Source organism: Pleurodeles waltl, chromosome 6, assembly GCF_031143425.1.
Source record: "Pleurodeles waltl isolate 20211129_DDA chromosome 6, aPleWal1.hap1.20221129, whole genome shotgun sequence".
Lineage (NCBI taxonomy): Eukaryota > Metazoa > Chordata > Amphibia > Caudata > Salamandridae > Pleurodeles > Pleurodeles waltl.
In genome coordinates this window covers 1,575,703,982-1,575,722,673 of record NC_090445.1, presented here as the reverse complement: position 1 = coordinate 1,575,722,673, position 18,692 = coordinate 1,575,703,982, and the positions used below count along the sequence as shown (strand labels likewise).

The following is an 18,692-nucleotide window of genomic DNA, read 5'->3' as shown; positions in this document are numbered from 1 at the left end:
CTTAGGCCCCCAGCACCCTGCCTTTTTGCGTTTCCCACATTGCAATTTCTGGTTCATAAATCGCAATTTAGGAAATGCAAAAAATTTGCAGCTATGAGCCAACAGGCCCATAGCTGCGAATGGGGCCAGTATCGCAATTTGCGATTCGGTAATTCCATTTGCGATTTTTAAGAAATCGCAATTACCGATTCGCAAATGTGATACATGGCCCTTTGAGAGTCAGTAATTGCGTTTTCTTAAAAATCGCAATTACCGAATCGCAATGGGCCAGAATCACACATCTGGCCCTTAGTTTTTTATACAAATGAAAATGACATTACATATGAAAGGTGCTTGGGACTTTAGCTATTAGCTTGTTGGAGTGTCAATGAGACATTGAGTCAACCCACAGGAAAGCATACATGCAGAGCTGGAATGGGTCAGTGATGTATAGCTACTGGCTTGGTTAGGAAAGTCATCCTTATCTAGGGTAAACCCAGTGCTTAATTTGTGCTTGTTGTTTCTGGTGCTGAGCACCGGCACTTATTTTTCAGGTCCGGCGCTTATTCTTCTGCCTCAAGCATTTGCTGAGAGCAAAAGACACATATGGGAAAGACGGAGGAAGAGAAAAACGAAAAAGCATCACAAAGGTAGAAACCAGAAAGCTGCCAGACTGAGCTGAAGGGGCAGGGAGTGGCTTTAAATAGATTGAAGTGGCCCGAGATGGCTTCAGGATTACGCTGCCTCAGTATTCCGTGCTCGCATATTTAAATGCAGCAGCCGCGTGTTTCAGAGGAGGGGTTTGAGCACCGGCACGTTTTAATTTACAAATTAAGCACTGGGTAAACCACACAGCAGGCATTTGGTAACTGCAATGTCAGTTATGTGGAGTGATACCATTTTGCCTCAGCATCAAAGTCTAGAATTTGGCTGAATATCCAAAGTGTGCAATGTCTCAACACTAGTGGGCTTTTTGGTTCATCTTATGGTGTGACAAAGTTGGAAATGAAGTTAATGTGCAAGCTCTTGTTTCTGGGAGCAGTAATCAGTAACTGCGTGCAGTATGCTTCTTTGCATTACGAATTCTAGGTAAGTGTGAACGTTTTGCACTGCTAGCAATTTTAACATTTTGGTTTTTATTTTTTGTTTTTTGTAAGTTATACGGTCACCTTAAAAACAATCTGCCTTTATTATCAGCTTAACTCTTACCTTGTTTATAATATAAGTTACACATAGCATGTACCCTGTAACAGTTGATACACTTTGTGTACATCCTTAATACAAAATAGTTAGACGGGGTAATTGTGATTTAAACCTAATATGCACAGAACATAATGCTATGGATCATTGTTTGATTCCACGCTAGGTGCCCTACTCTTACCATTTGTAGGCACTGTAAGTAACAAATTATATTACAGGTGGCATTTTTTACCGTTAAATATGTTTCGAATATTTCATTGCGGTCTAAAAAAAACAACACTTGCTGTTTCCTTATATCGTAATGATGCTGGAACCATCACTCTGGAGATGTTCTAGATGGGCAAGGGCAGATCCACTGCCTTTGCTAGTACGGGTTTGGAATTGCAATGCACCTTCTCCACATCTTGCTTAGCCTTCACGGTTGCCTCTCACAACCTGATTCTCTGACTTCACATTCACCTTCAGGTCCTCCACTTTCTCAACAAGTAAGGACACAAACCAATCAATGCCTTGTTTACCGCTAAAAAAGAAAAAATCACAGAAAAATAATGTGTTTGTAGAATCAAATAAGGACCTATGAAATGAAGGAAAAGTGCCTAGCTTTACGGTTTCAGGCACAATGTTAAACCTTTCCAATTCAAGGAATTACACATGGCAAACAGACTGGAGCAGGACCCTGTTACGTTGTTTATTTACTGCGTCCAGTGAAGCTTTTACTATGACAGTAGATAGACTGGTAAAACGAGAGAAGGGCCAGGTGGTGTTGCAATTGATGTTTGAGTAATATTTCTCCCAAAAAAGATGAGGTTCACTGAGGGTGGCATCACTTCCCAACGGGAATGGAGTAAAACACAAAAATAGGACAGACTTCTATGGGCCACTGTGCTCAGCAAAACTTGGGGGCAGTAGAATTTTGAAATTGCTTTGCAGGTGCCAGATCCTCCCCACCAGTGGAAAAAACGAGCACTGCTGATTGCTTGTGTTTGCCACAACTGCTAAAAAACATATATTTTTCATAACTGGTGCCCATTTTCAACATTATTCCAACTATTACAACGCCAAATTTTCAACACACACAATCATTTAAATCCTGGCAATAGACAATCTGTACAATTTAGAAATCCCTATTTGCATGGCGGGGATCTCTAAGCAGTGAAGGGAGGCACTGTGGTAGCAAGTCCCTTCACAACCGTGTTTACCTAGTGGGCACATGTTTAACGAGTCTGGTTAGCAAACGTTATTGTTGAGTTGATTTTCTCTAAACAAAGGGCCCAATAAGCAGGGAGGTTTCAACCTGTGCATCAGGGGCCATGCTAGATTTTCCCTGCCTCACATTGTGGACACAATCAGGGAAAATCGGTGACTGTCACCACTACTTCCACAGGGCCTTGGCCCTTTGGAGAAATGTATGCTCCACAAAACAGACTAAATCTGAAGGTGGAAATCTTGATCAGGCGATGACGCTAAAAGTATCCGGCTGACAAGAGGACCTCTCTGGGTCAAAGTATTTTTTCTTCCCACGCTGAGCTTTTCATGCCAAAACCAACAGCTTTATCAGAACCTCATCCAAAAGTGGACTTCTTTGGATACAGCCTGCAACCTCGCCCTGCTTGAGGATTTCCTGGGACCCAGCCACAAGGTAAAATCTTTAACCAGATTTACCTGCTTGGTGTATCTGACCCGTGCTCCATCAAAGTCAGCCTGAAATCATATTTATGGCCTCAGTCGAACAGTAACAGTACATTCTACTGTTTTTTTTTTCTTGCCACTTTTTTCTCTTTTAATAATTCATATTTCCGGTCTCCTTGTTGGATTTTTTTCATTTTTATGTTATTTGATTTATTACATTTACCTCTATAAGTGGTGATTGCTCTGCCCTCTATTATTAAAAATTGGAGTGGGATATCCATATTGCACTGTGTTTTGGTGCTTCTAAATGTTTACACATTTTCACTAAGTTAAGTCTGTTTTTAAGCCTGTTTGCACTACGCGACAGGTCCCAGGGGCTGAGCTCAGATTTAAACTTTTGAAACCTTTGCCTGGACCTAACAGATTAGTGACATTATTACTTTTGGTGGACTAGAGCCCACGCAATTAATAATCCACTTTCTTGCAAGGAGCACCCATGTAACCAGAAGTTACATATTTTCTATAAAACAAAATCTTAGTACAGTTGTAATATCTTTAGTTGTTGCTTCTAGGCACTACTGCGGCATAACCAAAACATTCTAAACGAGAGCTCAGTCAGAAGCTAAACTAATCCTAATTATTATTCTCTTCGGGTATTGTTTTGATCTCCAGAATTTATTCTAATTGTGAGGATCAGAACAGACATTCTGTTTTCAAAGTCAAGTGTTGACATCATTGGAACTATTCTTGCTTTGTAACAAATTATCTGCTAACAATTCTTGTTCCTAAAGCCTATCAAAATATCACTTTGTAATTCATTGTGGCACTTAGGAGAGCCTTAAGTATATCTATGTACTGGCTCAGATGAGGTTTGAATGATTTGCTTTATGAACTGTCAATTCACCTTTCACAAACAGAGTTATTTTTTATTTCTAATTATTGTTTCTTCAGGAGCTGTTGTTGACTATTCCATCTTTGTAAGTTCAATTATAAGGAGTTTTGCAGCCCTTAGTTTGTGAAAAAAATAAGTACTGAGGCCCAAAATACATTATGGAGCCCACTACCTTCTTCTGCCGAATACCTGAGTTGCAGAAGGCCAAGGCTGCCATGTCTTCATTACAACTCACGCATCCTTATTCCACCTCCTGACCATACAGTTTCTGACTCTTTTTTTTTTTTTTCATTAAAAAATGTTCTTTTGCATCCCTGCTTTCTACCTTGTCACAGTTTCCTTCCTTTCTCTCCCTCCTTATTTCGCCCTTTTCTGCGTTCCTCTCTCTGGCTCTAAGTCAAAGACTAATCATGAAAAATAAGCCCCTATTCACAAAAATAGGTGCTGGCACTCACCGCCTGCAACCACCGGCGCAAATTAAGCACTGAATTTTCAACATATCATTCCTTTACAAAATTCTTCACATCTCTTGGCACTCTCAGCTGACTCTCCAAAATGACAAGGACTTCCCTCAAGCAAAGACCAGTCTACTAATCCTCAGGAAGCCCTGAAATTGAATGAAACAGAAAATGCTCTTATAATGCAAAACAAAACAAACGTAAGCAATTTTCGGATTCTTTCCTTTATACTCTGGCAACTCCCAAATGATCAGCGGCAGGGCAGTTGGCCATGAGGATAGGAAGAGGTGCCACGCAATAATGGTACCATGTTACAACGAAAGGTCAAACAAGTGCCTCACAAACAATCTTAAACCTAAGGAGGCACTGTATTATTTTACGTAAAAACGTGACTTTCTGAATGCTGTTACATAGTTCTTAACTTAATAAAAGGGCATATGTTTTCAATTTTCTGATATGAACAGAGGTTTGTTCTCCTTTCTCACGTATCTGTGACCTTCATATTGTACCTAAAACTGTTTGTACCCTTACAAAAAGAAGCCTGGTAACTGATATATAGGTTGCTCTTGCAAGCAATAAAGAAAATACCCCTTCCTGCAGATAAAGTTGCCAAAGTGTTTATTTTAAACTGAAAGACGAGATCCTTAATATGATAAGGGACAGCGACCAAACTATAGAAACCTGAATACGCCAGACCTGACAGTAGTGAGCAGCAGCATAGATCAAGAGAGGGTTGATATTTTCCAACTATAAGTCAATATTGGGTTTATGAGATACATGTAGTCCTAGATTTAAGAACACCTGTCATAGTAGCTTGCACTTGATTGCTTAGCTATGTTTACATGATAGGTTAATCACTCCTATTAAAAAATGAAAGATTAGCTCCTAACTGCAAACTAAGGCGCTAGTCTGACAGGAGGGCCAATGCCCATCCTCCGTGATCTGGGTACCAGAACCTGTTACACAAGGGAGTCCCAGAATTTGCCTATCTGTGCACAAGTACAGGTAGTAACTAGAATTTAAATGTAACAGAATAACCAAAAACCTACAACCAACTCGACATCATAGTAGAGACCCACCACACCCCTATTCCGGACAATAGGAAGTATTTTGTACCCAAATATGTAGTCTCTTGGAATGCTTTCACCCCTATTACTTCAAAGGTATTAAGATAAACATTAATACTCAGCAGACCCCATTCCACCCCTCCTCTCTAATAATCATACATGAGCCCTCATTCCACATTGGCTCCACTTCTTGCAGTTGTCTCTTGAACATAGATCAGTTCCTTCCCCTCTAAACATTTACCACATTTATCCACTCCTAAAAGCACCAGACATGGACCATTAACAGGATAACATATATCACAGTTCCCCACTTTCCAGCAAATTGAGGTTTTCACCTATAAAACACAAATCTTGCGTATCTTCCGATCTGACTTCTGCCCCAGACACAGCAGTGAAAACACCCTTCTCAAAAGTACTGATAACACGGTATGACTGTCTTGCTGAGGGAAGGCCATGTTTTATAGAATCTACTTGCCTTATCAAAGCATTGCCACGTGGGGGTTTGATATCTTCTGAATATACCCAGGGAGGTTAGGTAACAAGATAACACAGTCTTGAAATGATTATCCTCGTACCTAACAAATAGCAGTGTGTGAAGACTGGAAATTTACTCTCAGTCTCCTCAAAGTTCCCTCTTGAGTTTGCTAGGGTCCCCGGCAGCCCCTTCTCCCCCACCAACCTCCTGGGTGTTATGCTGCAAATAGAGCCATCTTGTTTCACATGGATACTGATGATACCCAACTATAGCTGACAATAAATTCCATAAAGTGCATTCATACATCTATCAGCTGCATCACTGAGATAAAGTCATGATGACCAAAATGGCATTAAAACCTAATACACAAAAACTGAATTCCTCCTCTTAGTTGTAGCTATGCTCTTTTTCACTTGAAGAACCACCTCATCTCCTGCACTGGAAAGAATGGACACATCACCCATGTTCTAACCTCTCACAAATAGCTACCACTTCAATTACATCCTATCTGAAAACCACTCTGGCTCACTTGAAAAGCACTGTACCTGAAATTAAAATCTCTGATGGATGTTTGCCTCTTAAAAACAAAACAATTTTATTTCTTAAAGTCACAAATTTCAGACAGAAAAAAACTCTAAAATGGCCGTTTTTTGGAAATGTCCCTGAAATATGGCTTGCCGTGACAACTCATGTGAAACACGCCCCTTCCTTGTTCTTTTCGACAAACAAAACTTAAAGTACATATTCTGAGAGGCAGAATTCATTCTATGTCTTCTAGGCTTATTCTGTCAGTTTTCTTACTGACCTCAGTTTTCACTGCCATTTATACTAGAAGCTTATCCATGCCTTTAGTATTCAGCCCTCTCTCCTTGCTCTGTTTCCTTTCGTCATCTCAAATAACTTTGTCATTTTTAGACTCTTATTTAAGTAGAGGTCCTATAGCAACTCTTGCGTATACTGGTACTGTTCTCTCATATTTTGATACCAATATATTTTATATGTAGTAATTGTAGGAAAGTACCATCTTGCCTGGCATGGTACCCCCATATTTCACTGTATGTATGTTGTTTTAGTCCTTGTGTCTCTGGGACCCTGCCAGGCAGGGTCCCAGTGCTCATAGTATGTGCCCTGTATGTGTTCCCTGTGTGGTGCCTAACTGTATCACTGAGGCTCTGCTAACCAGAACCTCAGTGTTTATGCTCTCTCTGCTTTCCAAATTTGTCACTACAGGCTAGTGACTAAATTTACCAATTCACATTGGCATACTGGTACACCCATATAATTCCCTTGTATATGGTACTGAGGTACCCAGGGTATTGGGGTTCCAGGAGATTCCTATGGGCTGCAGCATTTCTTTTGCCACCCATAGGGAGCTCTGACAATTCTTACACAGGCCTGCCACTGCAGCCTGCATGAAATAATGTCCACGTTATTTCACAGCCATTTACCACTGCACATAAGTAACTTATAAGTCACCTATATGTCTAACCTTCACCTGGTGAAGGTTGGGTGCAAAGTTACTTAGTGTGCGGGCACCCTGGCACTAGCCAAGGTGCCCCCACATCGTTCAGGGCAAATTCCCCGGACTTTGTGAGTGCGGGGACACCATTACACGCGTGCACTATACATAGGTCACTACCTATGTATAGCGTCACAATGGTAACTCCGAACATGGCCATGTAACATGTCTAAGATCATGGAATTGTCACCCCAATACCATTGTGGTATTGGGGGGACAATTCCATGATCCCCCGGGTCTCTAGCACAGAACTCGGGTACTGCCAAACTGCCTTTCTGGCGTCTCCACTGCAGCTGCTGCCAACCCATTAGACAGGTTTCTGCCCTCCTGGGATCCAGGCAGCCCTGGCCCAGGAAGGCAGAACAAAGGATTTCCTCTGAGAGAGGGTGTTGCACCCTCTCCCTTTGGAAATAGGTGAGAAGGGCTGGGGAGGAGTAGCCTCCCCCAGCCTCTGGAAATGCTTTGATAGGCACAGATGGTGCCCATCTCTGCATAAGCCAGTCTACACCGGTTCAGGGATCCCCCAGCCCTGCTCTGGCGCAAAACTGGACAAAGGAAAGGGGAGTGACCACTCCCCTGACCAGTACCTCCCAGGGGAGGTGCCCAGAGCTCCTCCAGTGTGTCCCAGACCTCTGCCATCTTGGAAACAGAGGTGTTAGGGGCACACTGGACTGCTCTGAGTGGCCAGTGCCAGCAGGTGACGTCAGAGGCTCCTTCTGATAGGCTCTTACCTCTCTTGGTAGCCAATCCTCCTTCCTTGGTAGGCAAACCTCCTTTTCTGGGTATTTAGGGTCTCTACTTTGGGGAATTCTTCAGATAACGAATGCAAAAGCTCACTAGAGTTCCTCTGCATCTCCCTCTTCACCTTCTACCAAGGATCGACCGCTGACTGCTCCACGACGCCTGCAAAACCGCAACAAAGTAGCAAGACGACTACTAGAAACATTGTAGCGCCTCATCGTGCCGGCTTTCTCGACTGTTTCCAGGTGGTGCATGCTCGGGGTAGTCTGCCTTCACCCTGCACCAGAAGCTCAGAAGAAATCTCCCGTGGGTCGACGGAATCTTCCCTCTGCTAAAGCAGGCACCAAAACACTGCATCACTGGTCCTCTGGGTCCCCTCTCATCCGGGCGAGGGTGGTCCCTAGAGCACAGCAACTCTGTCCAAGTGACTCCCACAGTCCATCGACTCTTCAGTCCAAGTTTGGTGGAGGTAAGTCCTTGCCTCCCCACGCTAGACTGCAAAGCTGTGTACAGCGTGATTTGCAGCTGCTTCGGCTCCTGTGCACTCTTCCAGGATTTCCTTTGTGCACATACTAGCCTGGGTCCCCAGCACTCCGTCCTGCAGTGCACAACCCTCTTAGTTGGCCTCCGACGTCGTGGGACCCCCTTTTGTAACTTCACATGGACTCCGGTTCACTAATCTTCTAAGTGCCTGTTGGGGTACTTCTGCGGGTGCTGCCTGCTTCTGTGAAGGCTCTCTGAGTTGCTGAGCACCTCCTTTTTCTCCTCCTCCAAGTGGTGACATCCTGGTCCTTCCTGGTCCTCAGCAGCACCCAAAAACCTCTACCGCGACCCTTGAAGCTAGAAAGGCTTGTTTGCAGTATTTCTGCGTGGGAACACTTCTGCAACCTTCATCGCGCCGTGGGACATCTGTCTTCCAAAGGAGAAGTTCCTAGTCCTCTTCGTTCTTGCAGAAATCCAAGCTTCTTCCATCCGGAGGCAGCTTCCTTGCACCTTCATCTGGGGTTTCCTTGGCTCCTGCCCCCCTGGACACTGTCACGGCTATTGGACTTGGTCCCCTTGCCTTGCAGGTCCTCAGGTCCGGAAATCCGTTGTCAGTGTACTGCTGATGTTGGTTGTTCTTGCAGAATCCCCCTATCACGACTATTGTGCTCTCTTGGGGTAGTAGGTGTACTTTACTCCTACTTTTCAGGGTCTTGGGGTGGGGTATCTTGGACACCCTGACTGTTTTCTTACAGTCCCAGCGACCCTCTACGAGCTCCCATAGGTCTGGGGTCCATTCGTGATTCGCATTCCACTTTTGGAGTATATGGTTTGTGTTGCCCCTATACCTATGCTTGCCTATTGCAACCTATTGTAATTCTACACTGTTTGCATTACTTTTATGACTCTTACTTACCTATTTGTGGTTTGTGTACATATAGCTTGTGTATAGTACTTACCTTCTTACTGAGGGTACTCACTGAGATACTTGTGGCATATTGTCATAAAAATAAAGTACCTTTATTTTTAGTAACTCTGTGTATTGTGTTTTCTTATGATATTGTGCATATGATACAAGTGGTATAGTAGGAGCTTTGCATGTCTCCTAGTTCAGCCTAAGCTGCTTTGCCATAGCTACCTTCTATCATCCTAAGGTGCTAGAAACACCTCTATTCTACTAATAAGGGATAACTGGACCTGGCACAGGGTGTAAGTACCTTTGGTACACACTACAAGCCAGGCCAGCCTCCTACAGTAATTAGCTGTATTTTTTAATCCTTTGTGCCTTCATGATGCAAAAGTAAGATTTACTCTGCCAGCCTTCCTTGCCGATCAAATGTGTGCTGTATAAGAAGAAACTAAATAAAAATGAAATAAATAAAAAAAAGTCCCTTCTTTCGAGCAATAGATCGGATTTGGTTAGTTCCTTTCGGTAATAAGATATCCAACTTTTCAAGTAATGTGAAAACCCTAACCCTAACCGAGACACAAAGCAGGACTATGGAAAACATAAACACAAAAAACTATAGTCAACTTGTCAATGTTTTGTTGTAGTTATCCCCCGACAAGGTCTTTATGTTGTGATCTGATTGGAATTTTATTATCAGTCCGCAATCAACTAGTGAGCAAGGTAGGACTCATAATTTTTGGCAGGAGAAATGGTAGTCAGATCCTCTCTTATGGGATAGCATTGTTGTTTTTTTGCTATGACAGAGGACTGCAATTCTTATAGTTGTGAAAAAGTTATGAACATCACAGTGACTGTCATCCATGCCTTATAGTCAAAAGTATTTTTTAGTACAATTTGTCTACCCATTGTGATACTTTGGTTTCATTGTATTTTATGACTTCCTGCTGTCTGTTTGTTATTATTATTTTTTTACCATAGGTGTATTTTTAAAATGCTATTAAAGTCTTTTGTCTTTTAACTAAGTAGCAATTTTGGATGATCATTTACATCTTTATTGGGCTTGTGATAAGGGTGTCATACTGTACTTACTTTCAAGCACCACACAGCCTCCTTTGAGCTAAGCCCTGACTGTCCATCTTCTCTGCCCTGCAGTCTAAAGGAGACTTTGGAGACCATCTTCCCATCTCAGACCTAGTTCCCATCATCTCAGTCAATAGGGAACATATAAAATATCTCCTTTAATGTTGTGAAGTGGTCCCTTCAACTTTACGGTTGTGAGAAGGAAAAACTGACATCAAGCACTCTGTATAGTAGCAGCACAGCATATACTATATGTTTAGCTTTGTAACCCACCTACAGATTGAATGGTCAAGATAATATGCACAGTCTATATGCCGTCTTTATAGCACCTCAACATCACGCAATATGCAAGATAAAATGTGGCATAACTCAAAGTGTAGACTCCTCATTGAAGTACAACCTGTTTCACACAATATATCTTCAGGGTGAAGGACAAAACACAATATGCACATTCCAGATTCGGATATAGTCTCCTTAGATTCTGCTCAGCCCACGGAATTACCTGGCAACAGTCTCAAGCTGGGTCTCAACATTCTGTGCTAGAATTTGGTCTTTTATACTCCTGATAAGCTGAAACACACTGCAATGGAAGGTCATCTTCAAGTGTGTTGTACTAAATACAATATGTACATTCAGCATTCGGGCAGAATGTACAAATGTAAAATTGATACATTTTGCATCATTAGGAACAAGGTGCAACATGCATGTCCGGGATTTTGGCAGCTGACAGTACCATGGACTTCATGATGTGTCTCCTGTTTACATGACCAATCTGTATGTAAAGCTCTGTGGCATTCTAAAGTATCAAAGACTGAAACATAACATACTACAGGAATACGGATTGCAGCTCTGTAACACAGTGAAGTATCAATGACTGAAGCACTGTAACAATCTACAGAATCAAGGGCTGGAACACTAATATCCTACAATGTGAAAGATCGAATTCCTACTTTATCCTGCAGTGTAAAGGACTGATGCATTGCAACAAACTACATCATCAAGGACTGAAAGCCTGCAACATTGTATATTATGGAAACTGAAATGCTAACACTATACTGTCAAGAACTGGAGTACTGTAAGATTGAAGCAATGTAGCATCCTACAGCAGCAGGACTAACACAATTACCATGGTATAGCATCAAGGGCAGAACCTTATCACAACCTACAGTGTCAAGGACTGAATCTTACACCATTCTGCAGTGTAACTTCCCCCAGCAGCAAAGACTAAGGCAATATAACCTTGAATAGCCTCAGGGGCTGAACCTTATAACATTACACAGTATCAAGGATTGAACTGTATACCATCCTACAGCGTCAAGGGCTGAAGGTACTGAGCTTCCTACAGTATCCAGGACAGAGGTGTGGGTGTCAATGACCAAGGCACTGTATGAAGGGACATTAATTGCCAACACTATGGGGTGCTTTAGATTTTTCAGATGCCTCACGCCCCATTCACCCTATTTAATGTACATAGACTTCTATACACACTAAAAAAAAATGTGAAAATGACATCTGCTGCTTTTTGGCAGATGTCTCCATCCGCCAAATTCTAGGCCCTGTGTCTATCTTTCCTTGACGTGCTTCACAGGTTAATCCAACAGTATGTATACAGCAACACCAGAGGTTACATATACCTTAAATGACTGCCATTGGACTTCACTTACAGCGCACACCACAGCTTACAAATACCTTAAATGACTGTCACAGGATCTCAAATGCACTCACCAGTATCGCAATCTCTCACTGAACACTTTATCAACAGAAGAGATGTGCCGTACAAGTGGGTGTCACAATACACCTGACACAACACACACCAAAACTCCTTCCTAGCAGGGGAATAGTGCAAGCCCCTGAAGCCTCTGCAGCACAGGGGGGCCCAACTCTTCAGGTCCCCCCACCCCCCAATCCTTCTGGGTGGTCCCACTCAGCCCCAAGGCCGGTGAATATCTATGAGATGTCGGAGACTGGCCTCGCTTCCCTCTAAGGAGCCTGGATCAGACATTAAATATGTTTACAGTGTAGAGTAAAAAACTATTTTGACAAGACCAGAGGCTAGCATCATCCAAAACTCTGTAGCACTACTCCTCTGCACAGCCCTTTATAGAACAAAACATAACAAACATAATCTCAAGCATGGAAATAGAATTCTTATTCTGGCTGCATAATACCGTTGCTGTCCAACATTCTCCCCTTTTGAAAGCTGATCCTCAATAATCCATCCCGCCAGCGTAGAAAGGAAGCCACTGGCCTGGTTCAAGAAAGGAAAATGGCCCCTTTAATATTATATGCGTTCAATGGGCCCCGGTGCATACACCTGGCGCACCTATGGCAGCTTTGCCCCTGTTGCATCCTAAGCTCTAGGAGGAGGGATTTTTTTAAGGATGTTTAGAGAAAAAAGGTGTTACGTGGGATGATTTAAACAATTCTCTTCTCCCAGTTCTGCACCTCTAAGAATCACCAACAACAGGTACTCTTTCATCTTGCTGTGTTTGAAGATTTCATCTGGGGTTTTCAGATGTACACAATCGCCAGATGCCCCCTTTAAGACAGAATTATAAATATACAGCGGCATCAATCAACACTTGCTAGTGACAGCTACTTACCACACTTGCCAAGCAAAGGGCTCTTGTACCAACTGAGGAACTACATAGATAATGTGGTGCAGTCTCGCCAACAAAAACCCGCTACTCATTAAATCGAAACAATTATCCTACTGACCTCACCTCTCCCACGCAACCAAATGACACTCCTGTCTGCGATGGAAACATTCAGAAAGCCATACTGCAGGCTGGGCAATTCCACACTAATTATAGATAGTGTGCTACACAGGTAATTATTACCAATGAGAATAACAAGACTGCAATATCCCACTGTATGAAGGACTGAAGCAATATAACATAATATAGTGCCCAAGACTGGAACACTCTAATATGGAGAACTGGACCACCGTAATGTCCGATACTACGAAGGGCTAACAGGAAGGTGGTGTTTCAGATTCATGAACACCTAACAGCCTACAGTGCAGTCAGTACCGCCTGAAGTTCTTTAATTTCTGGTACATTTGCATCTGACACGCTAACTTTTTTTAGTACCACGGAATCAACGGAGTCTGCCCATCCTCCTAGCTCGTATTTTATGCTTTCACTGACTGACAACAGGTGCTATCTATACGTGAAGAACTGTTACTGGACCATTTCACATGTCCCCAAGACCTGCGCAGCCTATGGACTTTCAGCAGTTTCACTAATGAGCATGATGGAGTGTATTCTTAAATCAGCAAGAACTAAATTAAAGAATCTCATGACGTCACTCATGACGCCACCTATTAACAGCGCGCGCTGCTCCGCTCGGTTATGGTGACGCCGTCGCAGTACCGGCTCACCTCTCTCATCCGCGTCGAACGCTGTGTTGGCAGCGAGCAGAAACCGGATCACACCTGTCGGCAGCCATCGCTTTTCTAGTGCAGGCCTCGGAGCCCGTCGCAGCTTAGTCAGCCTCCATCTAAGGTCTCCAGCGGTGCATCTCCAAGAACCCTCTCCGGCCAGCGGACCCCAGGGAGTGCGTCGAGAGAGAGCTCCGGGGAGAGGCGGCTCCGGTACCGGTGGGGCTGCAAGCTGAGGGCATGGCAGCTGCGTACTGTACGAGGCGCCGCCCGGCCCCATTCACTGTCTGTTTCGCCTGCGCAATTATAGCAGGCTCGGGTTACAGGCCCAGCTCGGCTATTGTGACCGGCATAAGGAAGGATCCGCAGAAATATTGGCTTACAGAATGCCTGGCCGCACAAAGGACCCGAAACCCGAGAGGGCCCTTTACGTTCTCCAAGGATTATTTAATATTCAATTATCTCAACGGTTCATACATGACATTTAGCAGTTATTGAATCTACAGGTGCCACTGGGGAAGGATAACCGAACTGCTCATAATGTTAATTGTTTTGCTCCAGTCCCCCCGGGCAGGCTTGGACGTGTTGTTTGAGGTATTCCTGTTCCCTAGGAATAGCAGCGGTTATGAAGAGCATTTTCTTAATGCACAAATGTCTGCTGACCCTTCATTTGCAGTGTCACCCACTTTTAAATACTATATAACCTCTACGAAGCAACAAGACTATGTTGACTTAAATAATGTTACCATATATGCAGGAGCGGCTCCTTCGCAATTGCGCTAAGAGCCAGAAGCTGAAAATTAAAACGATATTTAGTTTTATTTTTTAGCTGCTGGCTCAGTTGAGCCAGCATGTGAAGGGAGGGGCGGGCGGTGCTGGTCCATGAGAGGGGGAGTGGAGTCAGTGCACTAAGCGTGCATGTTAGTTTGGCCGGCCGGCCAAACTGACATGCGCCCTTATGTTTCTCCAACCCGGCTGTGTTACACTGCTGGATTGGAGAAACTGAACAGACTCCAACGCATTGTCTGAGTGGCAGACCAAGCCTCTCAGACCAATCCTGGAGCTGCTCTCAAGCTAGGCATAGCATGAGAGCAGCATCAGGATTGCGTGAGGAGCCTGTGCTGGTGTCGGAAGAGGAGAGTGAGGCATCCAGCGGCGCCAGGAAAGGTATGTTTATTTTATTTTTAATTACTATTAACTGATTTTGAAAATTAATATTTCTACCCCGACCACCCAAACCTCCCCATGAGATTTGTGGCCACCGGCGCTGCCTATTTGCAAACTCGCATCACCCACTTACACATAGACAGAGCATAATCGTTTCTGGATCACTGGTTACCGCACAGTGTGATGGGTGCGCTGTGCTGGCTTCCCCAGTTTTATAAAGGACTTCATAATCTTGATGACTTTCTTCTTTGTGCTTCAAATGCTGTCAGAAAACTGAAGCAGTGCACAGGAAAATAAAGAGATCTGCCCAGAACAGCACAGTTTACTCAGAGAGGAAGCTGGAGTTAGAACTTAGGTTTCATGATTCCAGACAAAGAGCCTAAGCATAGATATGCTGCCATGCAAGATCTCTGCTTCCTGCACTTGCTCTTCATGTAGAAGTATGTACTTTTATGGTAGGTTTGTTTGCCTAAACACAAGGGTACTCACAAGGTCACTCCCAAAAGTACATGCTAAACATCTCAGTGTGATATCACAAACGGGCCATCTGCTGTCCCAAAAGTCCTTAATAGTCATTAACTACAACAATAGTACCTATTCATTACCATGATGATTAATAGCAAAATTATTTTTCAGTTCTTTTTCACCAGAAAAGGCAGAGTTGTGATCGCCTCACAGAGGTTTAGATTTAAGGTATCAATTGAGGATTTTTTTAAGCTAAGGAGGTATTTGGTCTTCCCTGATGCTATGTGGAAAGCCACCTTGAAATAGTGATGTGAATACATTTAGCCAAGTTCTGTTGATAGGTCTAAAGCAGGTTTTGACACGGGGATTGATAAAAATTGAATAAATAAGTTGTGTATGTTCTACATGAGACAAATTTTGTAGGTCATCACCTAATATTGTGGAGACAATTGTAGTCCTTTGTTTGAAGTCAATGCCTGTTGTTCTCATGATGGTTATGTTTTTAATTCTCTGCATTTTTTGTAAAAGGAGTGCTCCCACGTTTTCTTCCCATCTGTAGAGTGTAGACATGACAAAATGGAGATAAGTGACTGATAAGAGAGGGTCCGCTGAAGGTGAAGGAAGTAGTAAACCCTTCACAGGAGGATTTTTAAGTAGCGTTGAATCCTCATCCTTTGGGAAAATTGCCACAGGGACAGTTTGGCAGTGTGTGGGAGAGAAGTCTACCAGAGTATTGTCCACCAGCAGCGATCCCTTCAATGTAGAATTTATAATTTTTTCCCATTTTTGAAGCATTTTCCATTACCATCAAACTTTAAATCAGGCCAAAAAACAAGGCAGTTTTATTATACTTGTGAGAAATTGTGTTGTTGGTTAACTGAGCCCTGGTCAGGCAGCAACCACAATCCTTGTCAGGGCAAGGTACAAGCCAACCCTAAATCAACCTGTGTTCAACCCTCTGGTAGCTTGGCACAGAGCAGTCAGACTTAATCTAGAGGCAATGTGTAAAGTATTTGTGCAACACTTAACAAAGTGGCATACACCACATAAAAGGACCCCACACCAAGTTAGAAAAATTGAGTAAAATTTAATAAATAAAACAAGTCAAAAACAACTAAAATCCAATTAGTAGAACCAGAGATATTCGTGCCGGACCAGGACAAAGTCAACAGTTCAGGCTGACTATGATGGATTACTGGCTGGCTGCAGGGACCCAGTTAGGTCTGCTGAACAAAGTACCTTAAATACAGGTTCACGGAGTATTCTGTTGATCTGTGTCAAAAGATATGTAGCTCAGCCGTTTATCCAAAATCCATACAGCAGTGGCGATGCTTTGGTTCTGCTCAAGTTTGCGACGCTCAGCAGAGGAGATGCTTCTGTTCCGCTGGATCCACAGAGGCTGGCCGAGCACTTCAAGCCCAGTTCCTATAGTCCAGGACTGGGGTGGTACCATTTGGCAGGGTACACTCACAGATGGCCGTGTCCAGTTGCAGATGCACGGTTGCTGGAAGCCTATTGTATACCTGAGGCTTCAGATCAGGAGGCCATCCAACTAGTCCTTGGAGCCACTCTGGGCTCTGAGTTCAAAGGATGCAGGTCCAGTCCTTTTCACACAGGCATGAGGGTAGCAGGTAGAAGGACATCATAGAAGGGCAGCAGTTCCTTGAGAGCATCAGTCCCTCAGAGTGTCAGTTCTTGGAGCAGCACATCAGTCCTTCTTCCTGGCAGAGTATCTACAGGTCCAGAAGCATACTGAAGGGTTGGTGTTGCAGTCCAGTATTTATACCCAGCCATGCCTTTGAAGTGGGAAGAAGCTTCTAGAGGCACGCCTTTCAAAGTGCACAGGTGCCCTGCCTTCCTAGCTCCAGGCTAATTACAGGGGATATATAGCCCTTTGTGTGTAGACAGGACACTGCCTATTCAAGTGTAACTGTGGATGGGTCTGGCCCAAACTCCTCCCCCCCGTCCTGCCAGTGATAGCCTATGCAGTCACACCAAAGCTCCCCATTGTGTGTGGTTGTCTATTAGGAATGCACAACACCCAACTGTCACCCATACCCAAATATATGACCAAGAGACAAGCTGCAGGCACCAAATGGTTAAGACAAGAAATGGCAACTTTCCAAAAGTGGCATTTTCAAAATTGTGATTTAAAATCTGACTTCACTATCAATTAGGTTTTTAAATTGTGTTTCCAGAGACGCCAAACTTGAAGAGGTTACATGTTCCCATTTGGAAATTACATTTACGAAATGTAATAATGTAATTCCAAAGTTATCCTATGAGAGAGGTGGGTCTTGCAGTACTGAAAAACGAATTTAAGTTTTTTTCACTAACTAGGACATGTAAAACTTACAAGTGCATGCCCTACTTTTTAAACGCACTGCACCCTGCCCTTAGGCTTTCCATGGTCTGCCCTGGGGACAACTTACATGTATTAAAAAGGAAGGTTTGGGCCTGGCAGATGAGTTACTTTCCCAAGTTGAAATGGCAGTTTAAAACTGCACACACAGGTTCTGCAGTGGCAGGCTTGATAAATGTTGAGAGAGCTACTTAAGTGGGTGGCACAATCAGTGCTGCAAGCCCACTAGTATCATGTAATTTACAGGCCCTGGGCACAAGTAGTGCCACTTTACTAGGAACGTACAAGTAAAGTAAAGATGCCAGTTAGATGCAAGCCAGTGTTACCAGGTTTTAGCGAAGGAGCACAATGGCTTTAGCACTGGTCGGCAGTGGTAAAATGTGCAGAGTCCTAAGGCCAGAAAAACAATGTCAGCCAAAAAAGGAGGTCTGAAGGCAAAAAGTTAGGGAAAACCCACACCAAGGATGCCAGGTCTAACAATAATGATCAATGTCATAAATGCATGTGTGCCTCAAAATGAAAAACATTTCAACACAACAATAGGTACAATTATATGTATTTCTACAATGTGGCTGGTAATACATAGATTGGTGTATACTCGTTTCTGTTTGACTCTTGTTGAACTTAACGGTATGTTGGCTGCTATTATAAATATTGGTAGGTCTGCTGATGCCGAAATGTCCTTATTGACTTCTCTTTAAAGACCTACACCTCCGTCTCAGTGGTGATATATTATTGACCTTCCATTATATTGTTGGGAAGAGGGAGGCTAGTGTTTTGTGGTGACTATTCTCCACATATAGTAATATTTAGTTCTTTGAAGAACAAGGGATTCTTCCTTATCGGTATTCAAACTTGCCTACGGAATGTCATCATTCAGACC

General features: G+C 43.3%; 1 protein-coding gene across 2 annotated transcripts in view; it reads right to left on the bottom strand.

Annotated features, from left to right (window-relative positions):
* The window catches only part of RNF224 (ring finger protein 224), a 171,418-nt gene that overhangs the window by 30,586 nt on the left and 122,140 nt on the right, over positions 1 to 18,692 (bottom strand). The window contains exon 1 of one of the 2 annotated variants that reach the window (XM_069241338.1): positions 13,816 to 14,105. The exons of the other annotated variant lie outside the window; for it this stretch is intronic. The gene's annotated coding sequence lies outside the window, so the exon portion shown is untranslated. Of the gene's footprint in view, positions 1 to 13,815; positions 14,106 to 18,692 lie in introns of those variants that run through there. 2 annotated transcript variants of the gene reach the window in all.